Source organism: Doryrhamphus excisus, chromosome 1 (genome assembly GCF_030265055.1).
Source record: "Doryrhamphus excisus isolate RoL2022-K1 chromosome 1, RoL_Dexc_1.0, whole genome shotgun sequence".
In the NCBI taxonomy this organism is placed as follows: Eukaryota; Metazoa; Chordata; class Actinopteri; order Syngnathiformes; family Syngnathidae; genus Doryrhamphus; species Doryrhamphus excisus.
The window spans coordinates 26481128-26506337 of NC_080466.1; the positions used below are offsets into that span (position 1 = coordinate 26481128).

General features: G+C 41.6%; 1 protein-coding gene across 4 annotated transcripts in view; it reads right to left on the bottom strand.

Annotated features, from left to right (window-relative positions):
• The window catches only part of LOC131120346 (runt-related transcription factor 2-like), a 116346-nt gene extending 98387 nt beyond the window's left edge, over positions 1-17959 (bottom strand). For 2 of the 4 annotated variants that reach the window (XM_058065225.1, XM_058065219.1), the window contains exons 1-3: positions 17886-17951; positions 17722-17808; positions 16249-16297 (exon numbers count right to left, since the gene is read on the bottom strand). The gene's annotated coding sequence lies outside the window, so the exon portion shown is untranslated. Of the gene's footprint in view, positions 1-16248; positions 16298-16748; positions 16914-17721; positions 17809-17885 lie in introns of those variants that run through there. The other 2 variants (XM_058065220.1, XM_058065223.1) reach the window with 2 other exon arrangements.
• Positions 17960-25210: the final 7251 nt, after the last annotated feature.

Consider the following 25210-nt stretch of genomic DNA (forward strand, 5'->3'; position numbering starts at 1 on the left):
CCCAGCGCGAGTACGGCGTAGGACTTGTGTCCTAACAGGGGGCGCTCTCGAGACGTGGAAACTTGGCCCGATTCCACAAAGGAAAACTCCAACAACTTCCTGTCAAACATCTGTGAATTACAAAAGGATCACCGGCGTTCCGTGTTGCCTCAACACTGGCTGTGTATTTGTGCGACCTCTTGCAGGAAGCTGACCGCGTCTGCATGCGTATATCGCCGAGAGGAGGATGTTATCAACACGACGGCGATGATAGATGAACGGCGTCCCACAGGGACGGACTGAGCCCCTGTACACCGGGCTCTTTAAAATGTATATAAAACTCCTGGATCAGTTTTCAACCTCTGGCTCTGTCCATAAATCAGCCAGAGAGCGAGGCCTGGACTTGGACAAGTATCTGACGGGCTCCGGGCGACTTGGCCTGTCCGTCATCCTGCCACTACTAAAGCAGGCGTCTTAATTAATGTAACCATTGAACACTGCATTTCGTAACAAACACAGAGCAGCTCTTTCTTGGCTCTCCTGGTCTTGTTATTTTTGGTAGCCCTGAAGGATACGGCCAGTAGAAGTTGCAATATTAATAAGTGAATCTCTATTAAAATGTAAAAAAACAAAAAAACAAATATGTATACAAGCAAGCTCAAACGGGCTCGGAATGTTTGGAATAGGGATTTCGGGCTTGATGTGTTTTCCCAGCGTTGACATCAAATTATTATTATTATTATTATTATATTATATTATTATTATTGTATTATTATTATATTATTATTGTTATATTATTAATAATAATATGATTATTTTATTATTATTAAAATAATAATATTTGGCCTTGTATTATTATTAATAATAATAAAAGGCCAATTATTAAATATTATTATTATTATTAATTATATATTATTATAATAATATATATTATGTAATATAATAATATAAATAAATATAAAATAAGGGATTTCAGGCTTGTGTTTTCCCAGCGTTGACATCAAATTATTATTATTATTATTATATTATTTCATTATTATTAACGTATTATTATTTTATTCTTATTAATTAATAATAATATTATTTTATTATTAGTGTTATATTAATATTATTAATATTATTATTTTATTATTATTAAAATAATAATTGGCCTTTTATTATTAACAATAATAAAAGGCCAATTATTAAATATTATTATTATTAATATTAATATGTTATTATAATATTATATATTATATAACATAATATAAATAAATATACAATAATATAATAATTAGTTATATTATATATTATATATATTATTATAATAATATACAATATAATAATAAATAATAACAATATAATAATAAATAATAACAATATAATATATTATATTATTATTATTCCGTCACCTCGTTTCATCATGGCCGACAAGCGTTTAGCATATGTGCTCTAAAGATTTGTCATTTTCCCAAAGATCCCCTCCCGCTGGCGTGCAGAGCCGCCTTTAAAGAGTTAAGATCATTTTCAAGGAGGAGAAGTGAAGCGCTGACTTTCTCCGAGCGAGTGATGACATGGATGTCTTTTTCTTTTTCCACCACCGACTGCTCAATCTCAGAGGGGAGTTTTTCCCCCGCGAGAGGGGGAGCGTCATCAGTCTGACAGGCGCAGGTACAAGTTAATGTCTCTCCATTAGCAAGTCTCTGCCGTGCTCAATGCCATCTCCTTAGACGCCATAAATCTCATTCATTGGAGATCCCGGCCAAGCTGATTTATGCTTACAACGTCTTGCAGACTTTTCATCCTTTATCCTCCTTTATTGCCTCCACCTTTCCATGTACTTTTTCACTCCGCTCCCCGGGCGTCTGGACTCTGACTTAGCGCTGAAGCTAGCCAATAAACACACACAATGGCAGGGCTTATAAGATCTCCTCGGAGGGGGGTCTAATTGGACGTAGCATCCTTTACGGCACAGCCAGAGCAACAAGGATTCTGAAGGGATTGGGTAAAGTTTTTGAAAACATATCGAAAAGTTAACAAACAAGAAGACGTCAGTGAAGCCTGCAGAGATATCACACTCACTCCATCATGTATTTTGACCAGATCAACCCGGACCCTGTCTGAGGAAGTGAGCGTGCAGATTTACGGGGCCGGATCATTCCCTGAATGTTCCAGTGCTTTTGATGGCGTTGTAACTGCAAGTACTTGATGCACTTTCCAGATCATTTGAGAGGGAAGCGTGGAGCGGAGGAAACGCACCACAACCTGGTGAGGATTGAGAGGTTCGAATCTCCAAATGAGAGTTAGCTGCTGAAAGCATAACCCTCTCCCAACACCTATTAAGACAACGTACCGCCATAGTTTTTCATACAGTTCAAAACCCTAAAGATGCTTCAGAGGTGTTTCGGTCACTAATAATTAGTCTTTTGGGTTTGCGTTCAAAATAGTGGACAATTTGTTTGAGATCCATTATATTTTTGGAAAATTGCGGACAGGAGACAGGAGCTAAGGGACAATGACTTTTGGTTACGTTTTTTTCCATTAAGGGACAGGGACCTTTTGTGATAAAAAATAGGTTACAAACACATTGACACAGCATAATGCGCCATATTGTAGGATAACCAAGACATGTACGCAAACCAAGGCAAAACACGCTAAACAAGGTTTTCAGGTCTGTTCGTGTCCTTATTCATCAGGCGATGGAGACAACAGCTACACTGCGGCCTTTGTGGTACCAAGATGCCAATCTGACTTTGCTATGGTTGGGTATCGTTTACATCAGGGGTCTCAAACATGCGGCCCCCAAGTTTTTGGCTATTTAAGTTTAAAGGAAATAACTTGAAGGCTACCGTTTAGGTCGCTAGCTCTCTAGTTTGCGAGTTAGCATGTGTCTCAAGACCCTGCAGTTGCGCAATATGTTGTAAATAAAAAGAGTATAAATGTGACTATAGTCGTGTTTTGTCATGTCTACAGGGCTCTAATAATGCTTTGTTCATTTTAATCTGAAAAAAATAATTTGTCTACCCACCAACTATATGTGGTTTCTTAAGTTTTTATTATTTGCCATTTTATTATTATTATTGTAGGAGCTATTTATTAGTGTGTTCCTAGGTTTCTGATATCTGTTGATTTATTTTTTGTTGTTGTTTTGTTTGGAATACTTGATAATATTTTCTTGTTAGTTATTTATTTATTTGTTTATCTATCATATTTTGTTGGGGTTAATTTGTAGTTAATTTCTGGGTTTATTTCATTGGATAACACCCTGGGCACCTGCAATATATTTAGGTAGGCAGTGCTCACAGGACCAGCATGCACCGGGGTGGGCCTATGGTTTTTGTACCAGCGCAAGAGAGGCAACAGGAAAAGGCCCTTGTTCCTTTTTTGTTTGTATGTTTGCTTGCTCGGTAATAAAAGGAAAGAAGAAGAAACGGAACAAGATTGTTTGGACAATGACTCTTTTGCCTGCGTAAAACAAAACCCATGGTGCATCAGTGGCCGATTGATTATAGTGTAAGTTACGTTTATTATTTTAGTGAAGGACAAATAGCCACTACAATTATTATCATATTTATTTTGGTGACTGGAGAAGCACTAGGAATATTCTAGAACACTCCTAGAACACTAGGAGTGTTCACGCTCGTGCGCTGTTCTCTGATTGGTTGTTTCACGGGCACGATACCAGAGCAGCGCGCTCTGATTGGACAGCTACGGGGGCTGATACTGGACATGGTTAAACTCTATATTTTATCAGTATCACTGCCCTGGGCTTTGACACAGTATCATTTGGGCCTTTTCCCGTATCATTCATGGGCGGTTTCTATGGTACAGGGCCAATTAATACTGTAGTATGTGATAATATAGATTCTCAGTAGTATTTAAAAGAACGTCAAAGGTAACGGGCAAGTTTTGATTTCTATTCCTACAAAACGACATCCCTTAAGATGCATCAATTTTAGAGCGTTGAAAAGCCGTGACACATTTCTCAGTGGTAAGCGACACAGTCTCCTGTTAATGATCGATGCTCCTTACGGTGTGTCCAACGATAATCTACACCATTTGTATCTTGGCCCACTGAAGGTAGTATTCGGTATAAAAGTGATTTACATCGCCTAATACAAGCCCAAGTTGTGTCTATTTTTGATACCTGTTGATCTATTTGCGGGACCCGGCGGGGAAACACGATCACACGCGATGTAAATCATCGTCACGGCTTCTTGACTGAATATGCATATGTAAAATATATTAAAAGGAGCATTGGAGAGCAAGAAGCTAAATGATACTTATGGTTGGACACAATATGGCCGACACTGATATATTATGCATGTGTTGGCTAATATTATTGCTAGATTCTGGCCTGCTGGAGGGGATGGAGAACATAAAATACAGACACCAAACAAAGCTCGGAGTGCTTCAGACATGATGTTATCGTATCCTCTGACTCCACTGTTGACACGCTCAGCACCGTCTGCGCTGTGGCGTCACAGCCGTTAAAATGGAGACATGGCAAAAGTTAATAAACAATGACTTTCCCCTTTTCATGACTGCATTCATGGCAGCCGCCACTCTACTGGTGCTTATCATATCACGGCGCCATCCAACATTGGCTTCATTTCCATCAAAAGACGTGCCGTATCGGCCCTGATATCAAGACATCGGAGAATATTTCCCCTCCAAAATCAGTTCATCTCCAAATTCTCACAACGGTCGGGTTTTAACTTTCAGTCACCCACTGAGAGTCAAATGGAAAGAGTCGTTCAACAAGTGCATCGAGGTCCACACTCCCTGGTGTAAAAAAAAAAAAAAGTTTTTTCTCCGACTTTAATTCCACGCTAGCTTTGGATTGAAAGCTCAGTAGTGAAGATTTACCACAGTGTGCACGATTTAGACCAGGGGCCTCAAACTCAATTTAGCCCTCAATTTTGGCCTGGGGGGCACTGGAGCTAGGGTCTGGGCAAGGCTGGGCCGCATCAGGTTTTCCAAAAAAAAAAAAAATGCATTTATTAAAAACAGAAAAATATACAAACTTTTTCAGTGCTTTGGTTCCGATTTTCTACAATAAAAGCTCTGATAAAACATTCCACTGTTCTCAAATATCTTAATTTTTATTTTTCTGCACAAAATAAGATGAAAAATAAATAAACAAATCAAGAATAAAGAAAATCAATCAGTAATAAATAAATATAATAATAATAAAACGGCAAATAATAAAAACTTAAGAAACCACATATAGTTGGTGGGTAGACAAATTTTTTTCAGATTAAAATGAACAAAGCATTATTAGAGCCCTGTAGACATGACAAAACACGACTATAGTCACATTTATACTCTTTTTATTTACAACATATTGCGCAACTGCAGGGTCTTGAGACACATGCTAACTCGCAAACTAGAGAGCTAGCGACCTAAACGGTAGCCTTCAAGTTATTTCCTTTAAACTTGAATAGCCAAAAACTTACCACTTCCACACAGATAGGGAGGATAACTATTAACAGTTATTTAACCTTTAACATGAACATTAATCAAACATAATATTTTTTTCTGGGTACATGATACCGTACAGCATCCATATCAAATTCGCGCAAGCCGCACTAACATTAAACTTTCATATCAAGGCGGGGGCCTCAAACTAGTGTCCTGTGGGCCACATTTGGCCCGCGGGCCGTGTGTTTGAGACCCCTGATTTAGATGATCTTAGCAAACCTCATTATGAGACAAGGGAATGTCTTTATGACTAACAGCCTGGCTGGTCTGTAATGCCTAAAACAGCAGCGGTACCCACTCTGGTGAGTGGAACAGATGTGTACAATGTGCGGCTGGTGTATTAGCATCTGTCCCACTGACGATGAAGGCCTACTGAAGCTGCGGGACATCATATGTTGACCCTTGGGACATGGCTTCACACCACCGAGCCACAAAGAAAACACACTGTGGTATCTCCTCATCGTTCTGACTACCATCAACAGTCGCACGGCTACGAATCCCCGGGGACCGTAGCAGCGTCGCCGCATACTCTCACCCTACGAGCATACTCAGAGGAGAAGGTGTAGAGGCGGTTACATATCACGTAGTTTATCATATACAAAATTCCAGAGTAGGCCTGTCGCCCTTGGAGACCAGGGCACGGCTGAGACCTGAAGGTCTTTAAAGATGTTTACATCTACGCTAACGCCAACGAGGCGATGGAGACAGCGGCTACACTGCGGCCTTTGTGGTACCAAGTTGCCAACTTTGCTATGGTTGGGTATCGTTTACATATTAGTCCATACCATTGCTATATAAATAGGAAACATACATTTTCTCCAAAAACTATTTTAATACTTTCATTCATTCATTCATTTTCTACCGCTTTTCCTCACGAGGGTCGCGGGGGTCGCTGGAGCCTATCCCAGCTGTCTTTGGGCGAGAGGCGGGGTACACCCTGGACTGGTGGCCAGCCAATCACAAGGCACATATAGACAAACAACCATTCACACTCACATTCATACCTATGGACAATTTGGAGACGCCAATTAACCTAGCATGTTTTTGGAATGTGGGAGGAAACCGGAATACCCGGAGAAAACCCACGCATGCACGGGGAGAACATGCAAACTCCACACAGAGATGGCCGAGTTGGGAATTGAACTCGGGTCACCTAGCTATGAGGTCTGCGTGCTAACCACTTGACCGCCGTGCCGCCCTATTTTAATACTTGACTAATATTAATAAAATAAGTCATAAATTCACCAAGAAATTGATATTTGATACACCATTCTGGCGACGTGTTGTGTTGTATTGTTGGTGCTCGGAATTCTGGGCTTTTTGAATGCACCTTACTCTCTGTTGGTGGATAATTAGTGTTGGACTTGAGCGCCGCCGTTGGCGTGTTAAGGTTGGCAATAAAGTCAGATTCTGTGGGAATGTTGCATTACTTATAACACGGTACTTGCTCAATAGCACAGTCAAATATTTTATTGTTAGATTTATTGCGTCGGCATTCATTTAGCACCCGAATGAGGCACCAATATGTAGCTACTTCTTTTCCAGTCTGGTTAACACAGTTTAGGTTCGGCACTGCTACCATTATGTACCAGTTTTGGTACACAACTTCATGGCATTGCTCAGGTAGGGCGGGTCCCCACGGGGGGCACTGAGGTGTTGGGGTGGGGGGGCGGGACGGTGAGCCGACTACACTCAAAAATAAAGCTTGGCAGTTCTGTTTGTGTTTTAATTCATGCAACTCATACGGTTTACTTACTAAATCATAAACCTTATGTTAATCAACTTGAAATATCATAATTTGTTGGTTCATTCATGTTATGATGGTGTACCCCACAAAGACAGCTGGGATAGGCTCCAGCATACCTGCTATCCTAGTGAGGAAAGCGGCATAGAAAATGCATTTTATATTAATTCTGGGTCAAAAATGTGCATTTTGCATGATAACATTAAGATAAAATGTGACATGAGCACCAATAAATAGATAAATTATCATCCTATGTATCTTTTATTCCAATCTGATGTTGGCATCCTTTTCTTTGAATCCATTTCATTTGAAAAAAAATATTTTTTTTTGTCCAGTCAGGATGGCTGTGGTTTGATTCTGCATATTCATATCATAAAAATATGATTTTAAACATGACAAGGCTTTATTTTACCGTCTAAAGTTTCATATGAATTTTATCGCACCAACAGGACAAGTTTATTCAGACCTTACTTGGACACAAAAAAAACGTCCTCGCTTTGAATCCTTAGAATGACTACTCGGAGCGTTGCTGTTGTTCTGGGCTGGTGTTTGGGAAAAGAAAGCGCTGTGTCATCATGGGTAAGGTAATACAGCGATGGCGGCTGGGGGCTATAAAGTGGGAACATGGCGAGTTCCCAGGCTGGAGGCCTCAGCGTGTCTTTTCTTGGACACGTGTCCCGCCGTGTAAGAAGTGGGGAAGATAGCGAGCACAAGGAAAAGTCAGACTTCCCCTGCATCACCCCCTCCGTGGATCCGCTGCCAGCCCCACATAAACACAGGGAACCTGTGGAAAGTTTCACGGCTCCCCTGGGTGGGGTCTGCCTTATTGCGGCACTCATTTTATTTACGTCTACGCTCTCGTCTTGTTTTAAGAAAATTCGAATGAAGTGTACATGTGACTGTTGCTTGTCAACTTTTTAAAAAATGGCCACCATAGTTGTCACCTCCTCCAAATTTTTTTGTGACATAATATTTGATATCAGGCCAACAGAAAATGGAAGATTCATGCTGTCATTTGCATAGACTTGTTAAAAGTCACCCATTGGCAAGGAGGCCTCACACGGTCGGTTCTAGACCATCAGAGCAAGACCGCCATCTGCAGGAAAGCATTGGAACAACAACACTTTCTTCCTCAGGAGGAAGTCATCACACGTCACATGTCACGCTTCTCAGGTGAGTGCCGCCATGTATTATCCCGTGACTGTGGGAGAGGTTGCGCGGGTGTCGTGTTTGTTTAGTCAGCGGGGACACCCGCCCTGGGCCACCCACCTACAGGTGCCAAAGCTCCAGTTGTTAGCGAGCCGCAGTCATCCACCCTCCCCCCCGGAGCAGTTTCACTTCACCCTGCATGACTGGCTGATCTCACAGTAAGCGTGGAAGTGGTCCAGTTACCCAGCAGAAAATTGGAGATTTACAAAAAAGGTGCGGGTTCCTTGAAGTTGATCAGTGAGCCACTCCTGATTTGTATTCTTATTATCACTCCTCTGTCTGGGTAAAGGTTGGTCTTTCAGATTCTGTCACAGAACCTGACCCCGATTACCTTGCAAATGTGAATTAATCACAATATTTACCCATCATGTGAGGGAGCCACCCTCAGCAACTTCAAGTTGGGATTTAGTTTCTCCAGAGACTTACCCTCCAGAGGGTTTTTGGTTGAACTATGAATCATGCAAAGCTCTGTTCCAGAAATGGTAATGGTAATATTTCATTTGAACATGCATCAGATTACAATTGAATGCATCCCATAATCAGTTCACAGTTCCACATGTCCAAAAGGAGTAGGAAGAAGCAAAGCTTATTAAATCCTACCCCTCCATCTGGTACTTTTACAATCAGTAACTGTTACATTTGTTCACTTCCTGCTTTCCTAATATAGTTTAAGTTATTTTTCATTTTATTTTACTTTTTTTAATTTTACTTTAATTGAAAAAATGTAAACATTTCAAAATTAATTTAAAATTCAGGAATCAGTAACTGTTACATTTGTTCACTTCCTGCTTTCCTAATATAATTCAAGTTATTTTTCATTTTATTTAACTTTTTTAAATTTAAATTTAATTAAAAAATGTTTAATTTAAAATTCAGTAATCAGTAACTGTTACATTTGTTCACCTCCTGCTTTCCAAATATAATTTAAGTTATTTTTCATTTTATTTTACTTTAAATTTAATTAATTCTTTTTTAATTAATTAAAAAATCAGTGATCAGTAACTGTTACATTTGTTCACTTCCTGCTTTCCCAATTTAAGTTATTTTTCCATTTTATTTTACTTTTTAAAATTTAAATAAAAAATTGTAAATTAATTTAAAATTCAGTAATCAGTAACAGTTACATTTGTTCACTTCCTGCTTTCCTAATATAGTTTAGAAAAGAATAAAAGCGAATGCAATGAGCATAATAGTGGCCGACTATGTTTGTCCACAAAAAATGGAGCTGGAGTCGTGTTTGTATTATTTAGCAGGATCTTGACGCGCCAAACAAAACAAAAAAAAAAAGTCCTGAAAAGCACCCAAGACACACACTGGTGCCTTGCCCAAACCTGAACTCACAGAGTGCGCAGTCCAACATTTCACGGCAATAACGCCGCAATTACACGGCAAGGGGAGAATGTTATAAAACGTGCTCGGCCCGTGCCCCAGGAAGTGGCCTAAGCTCCTCTAACCACTAGAAAGAAACACGCTTGGCTGCTGGAATACCATTAAGAGCTGGCTGCTGGAACGGCAAAGCCTCATTTGCTAGCCTTGCTTATCTAAATAGCATCTGAAAACTGCGGCCCGTGCTGATTACGCAGCGTTCAACCAGAGCAACGGTTGTGTGCCGTTTATTAACCATGCTAATATGTTATCCAAGTTTTGCGACTATTATCCATTGTATACAGGTGGTCTTGGGTGTACGGCAGTCCGGGTTTTAGAGTTTCTGAGTTACGTACGAGATCCTATCCATCCAGCCATCTTTTTTCACTTATCCAAGGTCGGGTCGCAGGCTAAGACGAGAAGCCCGAGCTTCCGTCTGCTTGGCTGCTTTATCCAGCTCCTCTCCAATGAATCTAAACCAGCTGAGAGAGTCTTTCCAAACCGTTCTGGGTCTTCCCTTAAGGCAGGGGCCTCAAACTCGTGGCCCGCGGGCCGCAATGCGCCATATTGTAGGATAACCAAGACGTGTACGCAAACCAAGGCAAAACACGCTAAACAAGGTTTTCAGGTCTGTTTGTGTCCTTATTCATCAGGCGATGGAGACAGCGGCCTTTGTGGTACCAAGTTGCCAATCTGACTTTGCTATGGTTGGGTATTGTTTTCACCAGGGGTCTCAAACACACGGCCCGCGGGCCAAATGCGGCCCACAAGACGCTAGTTTAAGGCCCCCACCTTGATACCAAAGTTTAATGTTGAAATGACAGCTTAAAGCTGTGTGCACACCGGACACAATTAACATGATTTTGCCCCGCCCATACTGTTACCCTACCCTGTTACCCCGCCCTGTTTTGCTTTGGATTAGCAATGAAACTAAAGGCTTATGACGCTGGGTACAAATAAATGCAGGAAATGATTTGGAATAAAAGGGAAAATACACGTCAACATAAAGCATCTCATCAAACATGTTGTTAAAGTTACCACGCTGCTCCCAGATGGAACTGAGTACGATGCTAACTTGCTAATTGGGTCAAATGATTAAGTTTCATTAATGTTCAAGTTAAAGGTTAAATAACTGTTAATACTGTACATTTGAATCTGAAAAAAATCATTTCTCTACCAACTGTATGTGGTTTCTTACGTTTTTCTTATTTGTTGTTTTATTATTATTTTACTTATTTATTACTGATTGATTTATTGTCTTTATTCTTAGTTTATTTATTTATTTTTAATCTTATTTTGTGTATAGAAAAATAAAAATTAAGATATTTGAGAACAGTGGAATGTTTTATCAGATATTTTGGTGTGGAAAACCGGAACCAAAGTACTGAAAAAGTGTAGGGTATAGCAGAAGCAAAAGTATTGAAGATCGTTTTTTTTTTTAATAGATTTTTTTCCCAGTTTTTAATAAATGCATTATGGTTTTTTTTTTTTTGAAAACCTGATGCGGCCAGAACCTAGCTCCGGTGGCCCCCAGGTAAATTGAGTTTGAGACCCCTGCCTTAAGGTCTTGTACCAGTCGAATGTGCCCTGAGCACCTCCCCAGGGAGGCATCCTAACCGCCACCTCAACTGTCTCTATTCTAAATTCACTGATAACTTCTCCGAAAGCAAAGCAGTCCAAAGAACCAGGGAACCGGGAAGCAGGCGAAGAAATAGAAAAGAAAACCTTTACAGTTTAAACAAACCCAACAACAAAAAGTCAAAGTCGAAACGTTGCAGCTTATCTGCTTTAGTCATCAGGTGGGAACACAAGAGTCAAGTTTGACAGTGTTGTCGAAAAGGGTTTCAAACATGTAAGAGGATACAGGATCTTACCGAGAGCAGCAGACTGATGCTGCTGGCCAAGGTTCTGCTAGATCAGCTCTCCGTTCCGCATAAAGCATCGGATAAAGCACCTTGGCCTCTTGACAGGTCCATGTTCTCCGTTCTGGTGCTCTGTTGTGACGTGTTTACACCAACGTTAGCTGACCTCTGGTTCTGGCCCACCAGAAGAGGAGAACTCCAGAAGAACGGGGTGCATGATGGCACGAGGCCAGGCCAAACATTTTAACTTTCATAGACAAAAACAAAACTCTTGCCTTTCCTCTCCTTCGTTTCGCACAGTTGCTAAATATTTTTTTCTCCCCAAAACAAGCGTCAAGACGACGGCCGACTCTTTGGCTCTTACGATTTTTTTGTGCTGGTCTTGCAAAAAGCCCCCCCCCCCTCCGTTTTTCTGCCCCCGGTGCTGATTATTTTGCTTTGTGCCTTGTCTTTCCTCCTAAATGTGTTATTCATCCTGTCCTGCAAGTCTCCAGACACGCTTTGGAGCTGAAGATCAAATAAACAGCCGTGTTTTGGCCCCATGTCGCTGTAGGCCTTGACTGCATCTACCTGCAACAATAAACCTTCTACGCTGGTTTATACTCATCCCGAGACGTCACAGGAACACGAACACAACACAAACTGGACGCCGTGTGTGCGTGGATGGAGCACGGCGGCGGCGTTGGTGAACGCAAGCAGACCGTGGTGGAGCGGAGGCTGCTGGCAGGTAGCGTGGACTCCGTCTGGCACGGTCAACGTTTACCTTGGAGTCACACCAACCATCTGCATGCTATAAGGACTAAATTGCCAGCTCCGTGTTTGAGACAAAGCGGTCCACATAGACCAGCGTTGTGTTTGTGGGACTGCATGCATGAGGCTGCGCGAGATCGATGTAAACACAAACTGAAACATAAAAGCGGGACTGACAGCTTAGGCATTTCTCGGTTTCAGACTATGGAGAATTAGGCGGATCCAAGAACCCGTTACATCTGTCAAACAAGTGTAGATTAAAATGGTTTAGTTCTAATCTAACCTGGGACCGCCCATGATTGAGATTTAGTCTATGAAGATTTTAATGCTGCGTAGTTGGGAGAATTTGGTCTTTGATGGAAAATCCACTTCATAGGATCCTACGTGAGGTGACATGGAACCAAAGCTGTAGATCAGGACTGTAACTGGGGTCCCGTGGCCCATGAATGACTTCAAATCGGTTCTGCAAGAACAGTTCTCAACTTGAGACTTAAACATTTTTGTACTTGGTTCTTTAAAAATTAGCGCATGTAAACGTGATGCTTGTTTTCATGTCTGACTATTGATTTATCGATTTCAATAGTTTATCTCATCGGATGGCCTTTAATGCTAACTGATCAAAGGGTCTAAGAGATAAAACTAAATAACAAGGCCAGTCAAAGCTCGGTTTTCGAATGTCCAAGTTTCGTACAGTTTGGTTTTCCACAAAAAACTGATTTTGTCTCGGTTAGCACCAAATAGAAGACCCCGGTCCGGATCCCTTTACAGACCTGTGATCAATAAAAGTGATTGGGACGTATGATAACATAATCATGCTCACGGGTCGACTGCTATGGGAGTTTAATGTACTTAAAATGAGAACCATGGCTTGCTCAAAAGTAAGAAAAGTCAATGGAGAAAAGCAAAGGGATGGACCGATGTCCATGTTCATTCTTCCAGAATCCAGTGCCAAACCACCGTGTCTCATATGCTCTGAAACTGGAGCTCTGCTCAAAAGTGCAAATGTGATGCGACAACCTGACAAAACACACACATTGGAGGGGAAGTATCCACCCTAGAGTCGTGGCATATTCATTTATAGCACAGCAACGAGTGGATCGCTAAGGAGTGGATGGATGTTGGAGCAAAACAACAACATCTTGCACTGACGGCGGACTTGCGAAGGAAGGGTTGTTTCTTACTCAAAAGGTAAACAAAGAAGGAATTGTGTGACAAATTGAGGTAAAGAAATGTTAAACTTTAAAAAGGAACCACCGATCATTCCCTTTTCTGTGTGTTAAAACACGGGAAAATTAGTTAATTTCAGCTAGCTTACAATGCTGTCATTTGGTTACACCTATTTTGACTATGAAGCCCTGTTTATAAAAACAAAACTAAACATTACATCATTTGATACACTGATAACATGTAATAGTTTGCAGTATATTGCTGTATTTGATGTTTTAAAACACTACCAGAAATTCATTCCTATTGATACTAGCTAACACAACACCTCGCTAATCGCTAGCCTCAGCGTCATTCACAGAAGAAAGAGTGGATACCTAGCTCTCGATTTCGCTACAAAGACTGCGTGCTGGAAGACACAGCCATCCCGACGAGAGCAAAGATTGTTAAGTGTTGTCGCCATTGTTGTTGACTAGCATAACTGTATCAATGCGCCTCGAAAAGACGTTTCAATATTGTTGTAAATCATCCAAATACAGCAAGATACTGTAAGTATTACGTATTATCGTCAGTGTACGTGTTAATGCAGGACCACAGCATGGATACCAAACCATTGATACTAGCTAACATGACACCTCGCTAATCGCTAGCCTCAGCATCATTCACAGACGAAAGAGTGGATACCTAGCTCTCGATTTCGCTACAAAGTCTCAAGATGCTCGTCTTGTGCTGGAAGACACAGCCATCCCGACGAGATCTAAGATCGTAAGTGTTGTCGCCACTGTTGTTGACTAGCATAACTGTATCAATGCGCCTCGAAAAGACGTTTCAATAATGTTGTAAATCATTCAAATACAGCAAAATACTGTAAGTATTACGTGTTATCGTCAGTGTACGTGTTAATGCATGACCACAGCATGGATACCAAACCATTGATACTAGCTAACACGACACCTCGCTAATCGCTAGCCTCAGCGTCATTCACAGACGGAAGACTGGGCACCTAGCTCTCGATTTCGCTACAAAAAGACTCAAGATGCTCGTCTTGTGCTGGAAGACACAGCCATCCCGACGAGAGCAAAGATCGTTAAGTGTTGTTGACTAGCACAACTGTATCAATGCGCCTCGAAAAGACGTTTCAATAGTGTTGTAAATCATCCAAATACTGCAAGATACTGTAAGTATTACGTGTTATCGTCAGTGTACGCGTTAATGCAGGACCACAGCATGGATACCAAACCATGCAACGTTGTTAGAGGTTTTGAACCTGATCTTTCTGGCAAAGTGACTCCTCATGCCCAAAGATAAAGATAAACGGTTCATTAGTATTTCATAGCTGCATTTTGTACAAGTCCGTTCCTGGAGTTCTAGCATCTGACGGAACGGAGGGGGCCTTTTGACCTTTTAAGATCAAACCCATTTTGTCTTGTGTAGTACTTCTCTTCCTTTGTACTTAAACCACATCTTTTCCTTTGCTTTGGCATCCCTTTCAACGTCTTTTTTTATCCTTTTGCAGCGCGTGTGTGTTGGCGTACTTTGTACTTTATAATTAAGGTTAAAATGGAAGGACTCACGCACACTTTCATGTTACATAGGCAACGTGAATCACTAGACACTAAGCGATCCCACAGATAAAAGCTTGTTATGGATGAAATTAAGAATAAGAATAGATTCTTGCTGGGTTGCATGCTCGCTGAACGTGTCATTGATTAAAAGTGTACACTGAGAAAGGACAAGGCGGCATTGTGACACAACATCATCCAGTCCACATTGACTGAATTAGGTTTCGATGGGCTCAAGGGTCGGGCCCACACACAAATACGGCGGTTTAGGCAGCTTTTAAATGTTCATGAATAATAATATTCCCAGCGTCTGGAGGCGCGCAACGCTAGTAATTCAGCTGACAAGAAAATGAAAAGCTTTCATTGCCCCCAGACGTCATATAGGGGGAAGCAAAGTTTAACAACTGGGACAATCGCAGCTTGAATGTCATTTGGCCAAGTCTAACCCCCCACCCCCCGTCCCCCGTCCCGCATCAGCTTCAGACCCTCGATTGCTTTTCCAGAAGGATGTGGGACCGGCTAGTGAGGCAGCTGTTTTAAATAAAGTGACAATTTTTAATGGGGTTTCAAACCTCAGCGTCATTGCACCGTGCCAACTCCTCGGCGATGACATGTGTCCGATCTCCACGTCTTAAATCGAACAGGACACGGAGGAAACATCTCGGGCTCTTGGCTGGGCCGAGCAAGAGGAAGTGCTTTGTATGCTAGCGCTACATCCCGGCTATTATTGTGCACCATTTAGGACTTCAAGCGTGTTGCCGCATGGCGTCTTCTCCGTCCATTTTAACCCGCTCTTTTATTGGTGCCGACAGCTAAAGTGACAAGAAGCCAGAAGGCGAGATTAACAGGAATCACAATTACTGTCTTCTTTGCTGGAATTCTCAGGAGAAGCCAATTTTGTAGCAATTTTAGCTAGCCAATGGCGACTAAGTAATCGTAATGAGCACCTTTATGTTTTCACACCCAGCCTCGTGCCCCTCTGTGGTTTCATACCCTGACAGTTTGATCGCCCTAATCATTCCAGGAGAACCCTGGAAGACTATTTGTGGACGTTTCCATACACGACGACCATGTTGCCAAGAGGGGTGCCGCTAATTTGATTTGTCTGTTAAAGGCGGTAAAGGCGCCCGATTCAACATTCCAAACTTACCTCTCCATGGCTGCTTGGTCCAGATACTCCCAGAGAACCCCGAGGTGGTCTGCGGAAAAACACAATTCCTCAATATTTCAATGGTCATGTGCTGCTTCATTAAATAGCATTCATTAATGAACGTATTACAATTACAATAATCACCAAAGTTTAGTTTTAATTAGGTTTCCTGCTCATTAATCTTAAGCAGGTCTGTTCAACAGCATTTTGACCCAAGGCATTTTTATATGCTTTAACAGCTCTGTAATAAAATAAGCAACATTAATCAACATTAGCAGTACACTTGAGCCAATCGGGGAACGTGGAAATAAACATAAGAGAAACAACACTGCCCTCTTGTGGTGATATACGGAAAGGACTGTACTGTACTGTACTGTGGTCCCCAACCTTTTTGGACCCACACTAACATATAGCGATGTAATATTCTAACATTTGTAGATCAAAAAAAGCATAACAGATCCCCTTTAAACACATTATTGCTTTTGATATGGTGTACTTACCTTTGTATGCCGTATTTTTTCATTGCATTCATGAACAAAGGGGGTCTCAAAATAATGTGACAATATCGTTGATGTATTGTTAATTTGTTACTGTGACACGCCCAGGTAGCACAAACCTGGTTCCAGGGCATTTTACCGAGGGGGTACCACCCCCTAACTGCTTGCCTTGCCTGTTTTTTTTTTTTTTAAATCAACAATGTCACAAATCTCTGCGTCAATGATCACCGCGTTGAGTTCAACTGGTACTTACACGATAAAACTCAAGGCTGCGATGATTGACGCCGAGGGCTGCTACAGTGAAACTCGACGCTCCTCTGGCGCCATCTTGTGGCGAAAGTGGTCATCAACATTCTGAAGAACGACGTTTGGTAACTCCAAAGTCGCCAAGACGGATGAGAAAATGTTGCATCAATTTCGAGTTCCACCAGAATGTGGTACTTATTCAAGGTTTCTTTGGTGGGAGGGCGGTAATTTAGAAGAAGAACCACAAGAATACCAAATGTTTATCTCCTGGGTGCCGCCGCCTCCTCACCCGGATGTGCTAACTTTGGACTGAAGTGCTCAGCAATGCAAAGCTAGCCGCTAGCTTCTGCCTTTAAGTGTTCCGATGTTCAAGAGGCCAAAGAACGAATTGTTGAGGCCTGTCTAAGATTACAAAATTTTTCATCAAACCATACAGATATTCTATCCCGTGTAGCTTCCTCAAAAAGCAAGATCAAGAGATCCTTTAAACCTGAATCTCCAGGTAACACCAGGAGGGCATGTACGACATTTATGTTGATGACCACACTCGCCACAAGGTGACGCCAAAAGAGCGTAGAGTTTCACTGTAGCAGCCCTCGACGTCAATAATCACTGCGTGGAGTTCCACTTGAACACTTTTTATTTTGCAAGCACCGTGAAACTAAAACACAGCAAAACACTTAATAAAACAAATTGTAGCCCTTTATTACAAAAACAACTCGCCACATACCTCTCTTCGCCTACCTGGGGTGCAAGTATGACGCTGTTAACCAATAACCTTGAATGGCCACACTCGGATTCAAACTTCCTGCAGTCCCTGACGCAAACACGCTCACATAAATACTACACCTGTCAAACAGTCTTCTTGATTTCATTATTAGGAGGTAAACTTACAGATTTCAAGTGGACTGTCAGCACAACGACCTGCTCGATGCTCGCCGACACATGTGGCAAACCGGCGTGTGACGTCACAAACGTACCCGGATTTATTTTTTTAAAACGGACTCACCAAATGGAAACAAATTGCCTACACTGACCACTTACAGTGTAATAATAATAATAATAATAATAACAATAATAGTAGTAATAATAATAATAATAATAATAATAATAATAATAATAATAATAATAATAATAATAATAATAATAATAATAATAATAATAATAATAATAATAATAATAATTCAATCTCTCACCAACTCCTGAGAAAGTTGGTTTGTTCTCTGACATCAGAGCTTCAAGCAACGCAATCATTGGTCTAGATTCGTGTAGTCCCGCCCACAGACTTTGATGGGTGGTTGTGACAGATAAGATTAATTCATGAAGTTACACACACATCCGTGAAATAGGTTGGTTGAAATTGGTTTGAAATTGGTTTGAACAGCTACTAGGTGTTCTCACCTGTTAGCTTTAGGCTGCCACGCCTCCACCGGCGGCCATTGTGCTAGCTAACCAGGGAAAGGTTGGCTAGCACAAGGAGATCATTTACAAATTACAAATGATATTACATTACTGTCATGTCCAATGTGATATAGTGAAAAAAAGGTTCTCTCATACAGTGTGGAAGTGGTACGTTTTTGGCTACTTACTTTGTTCTTCTTCCCCACTTTGTTTGAAACACGTAAGTTTAGAATAAATAAACTGGAAGCTAACATGTTAGCTTGGTAGTTTTGTATGAGTGGCGGCCATGTCTTATGTCCCTTCAGTGATCCTGTCGCCTGCACAGCTAGTGTTGCGCAATGTGGTGTAAACAAAGATTAATATGAGTATAAATGTGACTATAGGGCTGTTATTTCACGTCTATGGGTCTCTAATAATGGTATTAGCATAGAAAGGGTAGAATTTGCAGTCATCGAATTCCACCACAGCACACGTTTCGACATCCCACAAACACAACATAACCCTAAATCTCAGACGGCATATTTCACAGAAGAATTCCACTCAAGCTTCTTCTGCTTTGACATGGTCAGTATTTCCTAGAACTCTTCTGTGGGTTCCTATCATTCCATTATATGACATCTCATTCCGACTGTGCGCCCCCCGCAGAGAGGAGCGCCACCATGAACTCCTTCATCGGTCACAATCACCATTTGGATTACAGACATCAAACACAGATCCGGCCAGTACAAGCACTCTTGTGTACTTTCACAATATGAGCCCACGCCACATGATGATGAAGAGCTTCTTGGGTAGAAGCAGTAAAACATATTTCCAAGCGTTGAGGATTCCCTTGTATTCAAATATTTGTGCAGGAAAGATTCATGATTCAATGTATATCTTGGCCCGAGATGTTTAAAAACCTTCCATATGTATGATGGTGTCGGAAACCCATAGGATATGGAATCACCATAACGGACTCTTCCTCCTAATTGGCCAGAAAAGTCAAACTGGCAACTCCATGGTGAGGTCCATCTTTCACCTGACAATCGCCTTGGATAATAAAATATTATTTCAAATGACAAAATTACACGGCTGCGTGGTGATCGAGTGGTTAGCATGCAGACCTCACAGTGAGGAGACCCGAGTTCAATGCCACCCTCGGCCATCTCTGTGTGGAGTTTGCATGTTCTCCCCGGGGAACAAAAACATGCTAGGCTAATTAGCGACTCTGAACTGTCCATTGGTATGAATGTGAGTGTGAATGGTTATTTGTCTATATGTGCCCTGTGATTGGCTGGCCACCAGTCCACCCCGCCTCTCGCCCAAAGACAGCTGGGATAGGCCCCAGCATCCCCCATGACCCTTGTGAGGATAAGCGGTAGAAAATGAATGAATGAATAACAAAATAACAAAAATTACAGGGCTGCGCGGTAGGAGCTGGTTGGCAAGGAGGCCTCACAGCTAGAAGACCCGAGTTCAATTCCACCCGAGTTTGCATGTTTTTTCTCCGGGTACTCGGGTTTCCTCCCACATTCCAAAAACATGCTAGGTTAATTGGCGACTCCAAATTGTCCATAGGTATGAATGTGAGTGTGAATGGTTGTTTGTCTATATGTGCCCTGTGATTGGCTGGCCACCAGTCCAGGATGTACCCCACCTCTCGCCCAAAGACAGCTGGGATAGAGTGGACGAGTGGTTAGCGCGTAGACCTCACAGCTAGGAGACCAGGGTTCAATTCCACCCTCGTCCATCTCTGTGTGGAGTTTGCATGTTCTCCCCGTGCATGCGTGGGTTTTCTCCGGGTACTTCGGTTTCCTCCCACATTCCAAAAACATGCTAGGTTAATTGGCCACTCCAAATTGTCCATAGGTATGAATGTGAGTGTGAATGGTTGTTTGTCTATAATGTGCCCTGTGATTGGCTGGCCACCAGTCCAGGGTGTACCCCGCCTCTCGCCCGCAGTCAGCTGGGATAGGCTCCAGCGACCCTTGTGAGGAAAAAGCGGTAGAAAATGAATGAATGAATGAATGTTAAATAACCCGCCACGGGGCTATAGAAAGTTTCGAATGCCAGATGACGAAGTTCCAAAACGCAACTGAATGTAATCTCAGGAAGTCCGCATCCACAATACGTTCCCTCCATTCATTATTTATTACTTACTTCAACACAGACAGTTTCAGCCTATTTCTGCTATTCCATTGCTATCAAAACATTTAGCATCTGCGTTCAACTTCCAACGTCCACAGTACAAGAATCAAATGACATCCTTATAGCTCGCGGCCACGACAACAAGGATGAACAATTTGTCATTCCAACAACTGAACGGAGCAATTCCGGCCAAGCCAGGCTCCTGCATCATCCAATATTTTCGCCACCTGCCTCCCTTCTTACCGCTGAACCGCAGCCAAACCCAAAGTGTAACAACAGTCTCCTGTTCGCTCACTCAACCTGCAACTCCCAATTGGACGAACCTGAAGGGCCCGTGAATCACGAACCACTTAAGTAAAAATATCCCACTAACAAGCAACTAGAATAGAGGCTAGCAAACAGCTGCGGGAATGTTTGCATTTGCGTCCAAGCGCGTTAACACGTCCCATGCAGAACCAAACAGCTCTGTCGCTGAAGCACTTCGAGAAATCTGGAACAGCTTTACTTCCTCCAGCTCGCATGTCCAGTCATGTGAGCGTTTGGATAACAAGTCAAGGATTTGGACATCAGGTCAGTAAAAAACAGATGGATCATTCAACCATTCATTCATTCATTTTCTCCCGCTTTTTCCTCATGGGGGTCACAGGGGTGCTGGACCCTATCCCAGCTGTCTTTGGGCGAGAGGCGGGGTACACCCTGGACTGGTGGCCAGCCAATCACAGGGCACATATAGACAAACAACCATTCACACTCACATTCATACCTATGGACAATTTGGCGTCGCTAATTAACCTAGCATGTTTTTGGAATGTGGGAGGAAACTGGAGTACCCGGAGAAAACCCACGCATGCACGGGGAGAACATGCAAACTCCACACAGAGATGGCCGAGGGTGGAATTGAACCCTGGTCTCCTTGCTGTGAGGTCATTCAACCAATGCTCCACATATTAGCGTTAAGAGATCAATATTATTCACTTGTTCATAGTCGTACGTTGTTGGGGATGGTCCGATTCGAGAGAGTCCAGATTATTGTCCGACTCCAGTTCCCGCCTGGGACATGTTTGTAAGTGTTTGGTAGCGATGTGTAGAATAACAAACATGTCCCTCTTTGAAGTAGAGTGGAGACAAAAACAGACTAATTTGAGGGATGGTCTGTGTACAGTACAGTGTGGGCGCTAAAGACTCGCTTGTCACTGAGTCGACAACGTAAAGTCTTCCGGTCCAGACCAAACACAAAACCGGCTATGCAACCGCTTCTTCAGTTTGCTTGATTATAAAAAAAATACATGTTGAATACTATTCTCATTTGTATTTACCGCAAATGTGGCACCATTTTGGACCAAAACTAAAGCAATCTTCACTCGCTAAATGTACCGCAAAAAAAGGTCAGTAAGGATAATTCATAATTACGCCTACATCGAACATACTAACGCCTTATTTCTAAAATCACAAATACTTCAACTTGCTGATATAGTTCATCTTCAAACAGCTAAAATAAAATAAAATAAAATAAAATAAAATAAAATAAAATAAAATAAAATAAAATAAAATAAAATAAAATAAAATAAAATAAAATAAAATAAAATAAAATAAAATAAAATAAAATAAAATAATGCATAAGGCTAAAAATAACAAATTAGCTAAAAATGTCATCCAATACTTCACTACAAGAGAGGAGAAATATGATCTTAGGGAAGAAGTACATTTGAAACACTTCTATGCTAGGACTACGTTAAAAAGCCATAGCATTTCAGTATGTGGAATCAAACTATGGAATGGATTGAGTAAGGAAATCAAACAATGCACAACGATGAGCCAATTCAAGAAACAATACAAGCAGTTGATGTTTGCTAAATACAAGAATGAAGAGTCTTAAAAAACAAAACTATATTGGGAAAGCAGGAAGTGAACAAATGTAACAGTTACTGATTGTAAAAGTACCAGATGGAGGGGTAGGATTTAATAAGCTTTGCTTCTTCCTACTCATCAATTTGGAGTGGCCAATTAACATAGCATGATTTTGGAATGTGGGAGGAAACCGGAGTACCCGGAGAAAACCCACGCATGCACGGGGAGAACATGCAAACTCCACACAGAGATGGTCGAGGGTGGAATTGAACCCTGGTCTCTGAGCTGTGAGGTCTGCGCTCTAACCACGAGACCGCCGTGCAGCCCCAAGACTTAATCATACTTGGAATATCAGCTTGTAGAACCATTTACTGAGGTGAAATTGTCCAGGTACCTGGTGTCTGTTTATTCACAGTTGGGAATTGAACAGTTATAACAATAACAGCATTCAACCCCAGTCCAAACAAGTCTACATGATTTGTATATCATAAATTCATTCAGTTCGAAAATTGCTTGGCATGTTTGCCCACACTTTTACTCCCGACACCCCGCATTCCTGCTGGCCCTCGATTAGCCGTTAAGCTTTTTGCGCTGTTATTATTGCAAGAAGGTCTCGGGTCATAAGACTTTAAACACCAGAAAATTCCTGCCCTCTGGACCGCCCAGCGCTCTTGTCAGGTTGCATCCAGTAATGCTGTGCATTACCCAAAAATCCTAGGTATGATTGGAATGGATTTCCATACGTCCCTGCGCTTTCATTTTTACACGTATAGAAAAGTAATCAGTTCATCGACCAATCAGGACGTGGATGAAACCTTTTGTTTGCCTGTGAATTGTAATTGTTCATCTTAAAGATTTTTGGGCCCTTTGTATTGAATTGTGGACTCCTATAGAGCAGCTACACACAATAACCAGCACAGAAAGCTTTCTAGATATTACAGAATCTGCACCTATTCCCGTTGGATTTCTTTGGATTTCTTCATTCCTGCTTCATTCCTGTTTGTTTTAATGTATTCCACCCATGGCCCGCCTCCAGGCACGGAGAAGGACGTACGATTTGTGCGGCTAGCTGCGAACCCCCCCTTTTTTTTTAACATAAAGCCATATGTGTTGGATCCCCAATCTGATCGGGAAGTAGAGACTGGACAGTCCCAAGTCGTTACTTCAAGACGTCTCTCAATGGTAAGTAGCTTTAGCATTTTATCAGTAACATCTAAATCAGGGGTCTCAAACTCAATTTACCTGGGGGCCACTGGAGCTAGGGTCTGGGCAAGGCTGGGCTGCATCAGGTTTTCCAAAAAAAACCCCCACAGTTATTAAAAACAGAAAAATATACAAACTTTTTCAGTGCTTTGGTTCCGATTTTCTACAATAAAAGCTCTGATAAAACATTCCACTGTTCTCAAATATCTTAATTTTTATTTTTCTGCACAAAATAAGATGAAAAATAAATAAACAAATCAAGAATAAAGAAAATCAATCAGTAATAAATAAATATAATAAATAATAAAACGGCAAATAATAAAAACTTAAGAAACCACATATAGTTGGTGGGTAGACAAATTATTTTTTTCAGATTAAAATGAACAAAGCATTATTAGAGCCCTGTAGACATGACAAAACACGACTATAGTCACATTTATACTCTTTTTATTTACAACATATTGCGCAACTGCAGGGTCTTGAGACACATGCTAACTCGCAAACTAGAGAGCTAGCGACCTAAACGGTAGCCTTCAAGTTATTTCCTTTAAACTTAAATAGCCAAAAACTTACCACTTCCACACGGATAGGGAGGATAACTATTAACAGTTATTTAACCTTTAACATGAACATTAATCAAACGTAATCATTTTTTCTGGGTACATGATACCATACAGCATCCATATCAAACTTGCGTGGGCCGCACTAACATTAAACTTTCATATCAAGGCGGGGGCCTCAGACTAGTGTCCTGCGGGCCACATTTGTCCCGCGGGCCGCGTGTTTGAGACCCCTGGTCTAAATTGTTTGGTGGAACTATCAATGGTTGTGGCACTGATTGTGGTGAAAAACGGCGACGAGTTTTGCTGTATGGAAGCAGGAATTGTGCAAATTCCGTGATTTTTACTGAAGAAACAATACAAATATGATTGAAGTCATCCAGAATAAACATTTACTGAAGGAATGATTGAGGAGACTGGCGGCCGGTCATTGTCAAAGCTCCATCCTTGAACATACGGTATGTAAAACACACACACAACAAATCCAGAAGAATCATCCCGGTAATATCTTGCAAGCTGGTAGTTCTGCCACTGATCCCCCAAAACAAAAGCGCTATGGGCTCAGACCGAGTTATCAGCGTGTTCATCAGCCTGGTGGGTCTCGGGTTACTCCCATGGGGGGTTATGTCTTGAAAACACAAGAGTTAATCAGTGACATTCAGCGAGCTGGAATATCTGGGAGTCAGCGGATCACATTTCCCAGGTAAGGCCCAGAGGAATGTGCTATGTACTGTACGTGTTATCAACTCATGACCAGGACCTGATGAAAGGTCCACCTTTTTTTCATGATTAAAAATGATGTAACTGGTGACACGGTGACAGTCTTGGATGACATGTGATGCTGGGTATGTTGATAGGGGAAAGGGTGGATGGATGGGGGGGGGGCAAAATTGGCAGCACAAAGACAAAAGCTAGAATTCCGGAGACAGAATTCCTCAGGAGGACACACATTTCATTTTTGTGCAGTAATTATGCTACGCCAGTGATTTTCAACCACTGTGCCGCGGCACACTAGTGTACCTTGAGAAACCGTCAGGTGTGCCGTGAGGAATTATCCATTCATTCATTCATTCATTTTCT